The sequence below is a fragment of the Rhinopithecus bieti genome, unplaced genomic scaffold, assembly GCF_001698545.2.
Source record: "Rhinopithecus bieti isolate Rb0 unplaced genomic scaffold, ASM169854v2 scaffold_23283, whole genome shotgun sequence".
Lineage (NCBI taxonomy): Eukaryota > Metazoa > Chordata > Mammalia > Primates > Cercopithecidae > Rhinopithecus > Rhinopithecus bieti.
The window spans coordinates 770,916-777,904 of record NW_016810852.1 but is presented as its reverse complement, the minus strand read 5'-3'; the positions used below and the strand labels follow the sequence as shown (position 1 = coordinate 777,904).

Here is a 6,989-nt window from a genome sequence, read left to right as displayed (position 1 = left end):
AAAAAAAAAAAAAAAAAAAAAAAAAAAAGGGCATTAAAATATCTGGAGAAACAGTTACTTATCATTAGCGACCCATGTGCACGTGTTTTTGAGAACGTAATCCTGGCTGTTGAGGATGCTGAAACACAGTCAGAGCCAGGGTTACTCACCAGCCAACACAATGTCTTTTACTAAAGTCATTTTTTCATTACATGTTTAATGTTTTATCAAAACAAAAACATGGTGTTTCACTATTTGGGGCCCTTTAGAAAATAAATATAATGGCATCTATCCATAGCCACTCAAATGCAAGCACTAACTAAAGCATGCTTGAAGACTTTGAAAATAGTATTCTACACTTAAAAGTTTTATCTTAGTTGTCCCAATTTTTAAACTCAAAAGCATACTTACCAAGGTGATCAACGTGAGAAGGTAAAGAAACAAGCATTATTCCTGGACTTGCTTCTCTCCTACATTTCTAGGTAACCTAATCTCCTGTGTGGAAAAATAGGAATGCGGCCCTCAATATACTGCAAATACTTTTTCTTCTTGACACCAAAATGATACTGTAATTTCCAAACTTAAAATTTACCCATTTGTCAGTCATAAATATCCGTTATATATACATCCCTATGTAACTTAAAATTAGCATAGTGTTTCAATCTCTTTATTCATCAAAATATGGTTGTAACTGTCATGGTATGATTTTAAAAGCAAACAACATTTTCCATCTACTACTGTCTCTGCTTATGGTGGAATTCTTATTCTCAGCTACATTATTTTACATCATCAATTCAAAAGTTATAAGCTCCTGCCGTGTTGGTTTGGCCTCTTTCATAGTTTTAACTTTGCCAATTGACTCCATGTATGTTCTAATTCTAAAATTTCATCCTAGGTTTTTGTGTTTTTTGCATTAATACTTATTCTAAGGAGGATATTCCACAACCTTATTTCATTTACTAACTACCAGATTTTCTGGTACCAAAATAGTTTTCTGATTCATCAACTTTCTCTCCCTTAGACAATTATTTTTTTATATTATGACTATAACATTTGTAATTAAAAGTTATATTTTCAATTCAGAGAGCCAAGAATAATGGCAACTGTCTAAATATGAATCACCCACATATCTTCCAAAATTAGTAAGAACCTATAAGAAAAAGAAATAAAACTAAACAAAATGTATGCCCTTAGGAAGTAACTGAAAGAAAGAGAATACCCAAGTATCAAATTACCTCTGAGTAGAAAAATAAACACATACACCAATGAGCTTTCTTCCTCATGCTCCTGCCACAGCCTTTGCAGACAGTGAGGCCAGTCCTTGGGAAATCTACAAAAGAGAGAAGCAAGGAGCTAGCAGTTAATCTAAGAAGCTGAGGTTAATCTAAAGTCACAGCCAGAAAGAAGCGTATCCTACATGCAAAAATGATTTTAAAAAGTCCTGGTGTATCAGAGGACTGACTACAGGAAGGAGACTTAAAAGTGAAGGCTACTCAAGATGCCATTAGTTCTGGGGGAGAAAATAAGGTTAAAAATAAAAATTAAAAAGTTTTTTAAATTTCTAAAGAAGATGAGGCATTATGTGAACATTGGATGATGCAGAGAAAATGAAGCAACTATTGAAAATGTAAGTTCTGTAAAACAAAAAAGAACCTACTTGGGAGGTTGAGGTGGGAAGATTACTTGAGCTCCAGAAGCAAAGGCTGTAGTGAGCCAAGATCATGCCACTGCACTCCGGCCTGGGGAGCAGAGCAAGACTCTGTCTCAAGAAAAAATCAAATAAATGAGAGTGTATCCGACTCTTTTCCTGTCACCATAAAATAAAATAAAACATATTTCATTTTGCTCCACTGACAGAACAGAATGCTCTTGAACTAAAAATCTTATAAATCACCCAATCCCTGAGCTAAAGAAATTAAAATAGATTACATGCAAGTCTACTAACAACCATGAAGCAAAAACAGCACTACACACTGAAGTAAATATTCTCAAAGAAGTACTCAAATATACAAAAGCCACAATGAATTAAAATTAAAATTTAAAATATAAATGGAAGGGAAAAAAGACAAAATCATCTCAGAAATGAAGACTAAATTACACCGTGCTCAAAGGAGAATAAGGTCAAAAGTTTAACATGACCAGAAGAATGATGGAAAACCAAAGTAATGAATATAGAAGAAAGATAAGAAAACAACCAAGAGAATGAATGAAAATAAGATAGAGAAATCAGTAAAGTGGTTCAGAGAGAAAATAATTATAATGGAAGACAGGCAAAGAAGAAATAACATACATATAATTGGTGTGTCTGTAAGAGAAAAACAAAAGAGGATACAGCAAACATTTATTTATAACTGTAGTTCAGGAAAAGAAAATTTGAATGTATATATTGAAAGGGCCTACAGAGTTCCTTGGAAAATTATCCACAACAATCAACTCTGAGATATAGCCTTTTAAAATTATTAGATTTTAAGGCTAAAGAATTTTTCTGCAGGTCTTAACAGAGACAAGAGAATTAGACTAGCATCAGACTTCTCAAAAACAACATAAGAAGTAAGGCAATAATGGAGGAGCAATTAAAAAAAAAAAAAACCCATGGAAAGAAAATGTGCATCAGGAATTTTATCTAGCCAAGCTAGTCTTTTAAGTATCAAGGCTATACAAAAATAGTTTTCAACATGCAAGAACCCAGGGAATTTGGTACTCATTAGAAATCTACTACATGATGAGTTTTATCCAGCTAAGAAATAACTTTGGGGGAAAAAAGCTGATGCTGATATGGAACATTTAACATATTTAATTGTAGATCTATATGAGCCTTAAAAAAAGATAGAGACAAGAATGGGAAGCTAGTATATAAATGTATGTTCTATTGAAGTCAAAATAGTGCAACTTTAAAAATAGAGAAGGAAGAGAATAAGAGAAAAGTAGAATAAGGTTATTGATTAATGTACAGTTAATAGGCTGGAGTTAAAGAATATCAGTAAAAACCAACAAATCAAAGTGTGAAAGGTTAATAAGGAAACAAGTGACTAATGGTATTTTTAAGAAATATATTGTCACTCAGAGAAAGAAAGAAAGAAGCACACATACAACCATAAGACACATAGAAAATAATATGACCAAGTTGGGACCAAATATATCAGTAATGTGATGAATATAAATGAGCTCAATTCATCTATTAAAAGAAAAAGATTTTCAATTTGGCTCCCAAGGCAAGACAAAACAATATTCTGGATACAAGAGAGAAATCAAAAACAAAATGATTCAGAAAGGTTAAAAAAGAAAAGATGCTCCATGTTGTAGGGGCAAATGTAAACAATAAGAAAATGGGGCTTGTGATCCTATGAGTCGGGGATCCTTAATGCCAGATGCTATGATTTGCTAAGAGACCTCACAGGACTCAGTGTATAATTTTACTCATGGCTATGATATATTACGGTGTAAGGATATAAAACAAAATTAACAAATGGAAAAGGCACATGGGATAAAGTTCAGAGGAAACCAGGCACAGCTTCCAAGAGTCCTCTCCAGTGGAGTCACACAGGAGGCACTTAATACCTCCAGCAGTGGATTTTGACAACACAAATGAAATATCACCTAACAGGGAAGCTCATTAGAGTCTCAATGATGAAGGTTTTATTTGAGGACTAGCTTCTTTTTGGTAGAATGATATATTTTCCTTTGGGTATTGATATGGTTTCGCTGTGTTCCACCCAAATCTTATCTTGAATTGTAGCTCCCGTAATCCCCAAGTGTAGTGTGATTACACTACTCCTAGTAGGAGGTAATTGAATCATGGGAGCGGGTTTTCCCGTGCTGTTCTCGTGATAGTGAATAAGTCTCATGAGATCTGATGGTTTCATAAAGGGCAGTTCCCCTGCACATGATCTCTTGCCTGCTACCACTTAAGATGCACCTTTGCTCCTCTTCTGCCTTCTGCCATGATTGTGAGGCCTCCCCAGCCATGTGGAACGATGAGTCCATTAAACCTCTTTTTGTTTATAAAGTACTTAGTCTTGGGTATGTCTTTATTAGCAGTGTGAGAACAGACTAATACATGTACATACCCAATAATGGGATTGCTGGGTCAAATGGTAGCTCTGTTTTAAGTTCTTTGAGAAATCTCCAAACTGCTTTCCTAGTGGATGAACTAATTTACATTCCCACTAATTGTGTATAAGCATTCCCTTTTCTCCATAGCCTCCCTAGGTATGGAGAAATAACTGCTACTTATTAGCTTTATAATAGCCATTCTGCCTTGTGTGAGATGGCATCTCATCATGGTTTTGATTTGCATTTCTCTGATGATTAGTTATAATTAGCATTTTTTCATATGTTTGCTGGCTGCTTGTATGTCTTCTTTTGAGAAGTGTCTATTCATGTATTTTGCCCATTTTTTGATGAGGTCATTTGTTTTTTTGCTTGTTGATTTAAGTTTTTAATAGATTATGGATATTAGACCTTTGTCAAATGTGTAGTTTGTGAATATATTCTCCCATTATGTAGGTTGTGTGCATATTGAAATTTTCTTTTGCTGTGCAGGTGCTCTTTAGTTTAATTTGGTGTCACTTGTCAATTTTTGTTTTTGTTGCAATTGTTTTTGCAAACAACCAACAATTCTTTGCCAAGCCTGTGTCGAGAAGAGTATTTTCTAGGTTTTCTTGTAGGAATTTTATAGTTTGAGATTGTACATTTAAATCTTTAATCCATCTTGAGTTAATTTTTGTATATGGTGAAGGGTAGAGATACAGTTTCATTCTTCTGCATATGGCTAGTGAGTTATTCCAGCACCATTTGTTGAATAGGGAATCTTTTCCCCATTGCTTGTTTTTGTCAACTTCATCAAAGATTAGATGGCTGTGGGTGTGCAGCTTTATCTCTGGGTTTTCTGTTCTGTTCTATTGGTCTATGTGTCTGTTTTTGTACCAATACCTTGCCGTTTTGGTTACTGTAGCCTTGTAGCATAGTTTGAAGCCAGGTAATATGCTGCCTTTAGCTTTTTGGTTTTGTTTAGAATTGGTTTGGCTAGTGGGCTCTTTTTTGGTTCCATATGAATTTTAGAATAGTGGTTTTTTTTAATTCTGTGAAAAAAGATGTAAGTAGTTTGATAGGAATTGCATTGAATCTGTAAATTGCTTTGGGCATTATGGCCATTTTAACAATAATGATTCTTCCAGTCCACGAGCATGGAATCTTTTTCCATCTCTAATTTATTTCAGCAGTGTTTTGTAGTTATCCATGTAGAAATCTTTTACCTCCTTGGTTTGGCTGTATTCCTAGGCATTTCATTTTGTGTGTATGTGGTTATCAAAAATGGGATTGAGTTATTGATTTGAATCTTAACTTGACCATATAAGGTGTATAGAAATGCTACTGATTTTTGTACATTTATTTTGTATTCCAAAACTTTACTGAAGTCATTTATCAGTTCTGGGGGTCTTTTGGCGGAGTCTTTAGGGGATTTTAGGTATGTGATTATATCATCAGCAAAAAGAGATCATTTGACTTCTTCCCTTCCTATTTGTATGCCTTTTATTTCTTTCTCTTGCATGATTGCTCTGGCTAGAACTTCCAGGACTATGTTGAATAACAGCAGTAAGGGTGAGCATCCTTGTCTCGTTCTAGGACTCAGGGAGAATGGTTTCAACTTTTGTCCATGCAGTATGATGTTGCTGTGTGTTTGTCATGGATGGCTCTTATTATTTTGAAGTCAGTTCCTTTGATCCCTAGTCTGCTTAGGGATTTTATCATGAAGGGATGTTGCATTTTATCAAAAGCTGTTTCTGTGTCTATTGAGATGATCATATGATTTTTGCTTTTAATTCTATGCATCTGGTGAATTACATTTATTGATTTGCATGTGTTAAAACAGCCTTGAATCCCAGGAATAAAGTCTACTTGTTTGTGGTGTATTAACTTTTTGATGTGCTTCTAGATTCTGTTCACTAGTATTTTGTTAAGGATTTTTTGCATCTATGTTCATCAGGAATATTGGCCTGAAGTTTTCTTTTTTCATTGTGTCTCTGCCAGATATTGGTGTCAGGGTGATACTACCTTAGTATTCAATAGAATGAGTTAGGAATGAAACTTTCCTCTTCGATATTTTGGAATAGTTTTAGTAGAACTGGTACCAGTTCTTTGTATATCTGGTAGAATTTGACTGAATCCATCTGGTCCAGGGCTTTTTGTTTTTTGGGTTTTTTTTGGTAGTTTTGTTAAAATTATTTATTCAGTTTCTAAACTTGTTACTGGTTTGTTCGGGGTTTCACTGTCATTCTGGTTCAGTCTTGGCAGGTTGTATATTTCCAGGAATTTATCCATTTCCTCTAGATTTTCTAATTTGTGTATAGAATTGTTCATAATAGTCTCTGAAGATCTTTTTTATTTCTCTAGAATCTGTTGTAATTTCATCTTTGTCAATTCTGGTTGTGTTTATTCTTTTTTCTTTTTGTTTGTTAATCCAGAGTCAATTGTTGGAGTGCCAGGTTTAAGTCCTCAATTTCTTTATTAGTTTTCTGCCTCAATGATCAGTCACTGTTAGTGGGCATGTTCAAGGATCCCACTATTGTTGCGTGACTGTCTATGTCTTTTTGTAGGTCTAGAAGTAATTTTTTTAATAAATCTGGGTGCTGCAATGTTGGCTGTGTATGTATTTAGAATAGCCAAGTCTTGTTGTTGAATTGTACCCTTTATCACTACGTAATGCCCTTCTTTTTGCTTCTTAATTGGTGTTGGTTTATCCTCTATTTTATCTGGTATTATAATAGTGACTCCTGCTCTTTTTAGTTTTCCATTTTCATGGTAGGTCTTTTTTCATCTCTTTACTTTGAGCCTATGGGTGTTGTTACATGTGAGATGGTTCTCTTGAAGACAGCAAATGGTTGAGTCTTGTCTTTTTATCCAGCTATCCTCTCTATGTCTTTTACATGGAGCATTTAGACCACTTAACTAACCCCACATTCAGGTTTAGTTAAAATTGATAATTTTTTAGGGAAATATATTTACTGGAA

The 6,989-nt window shown here is 34.3% G+C and overlaps 1 protein-coding gene across 1 annotated transcript in view; it reads left to right on the top strand.

Moving 5' to 3' along the window:
- The window catches only part of DNAH6 (dynein axonemal heavy chain 6), a 327,840-nt gene that overhangs the window by 53,967 nt on the left and 266,884 nt on the right, over positions 1-6,989 (top strand). The gene's annotated exons all lie outside the window — the stretch shown is intronic.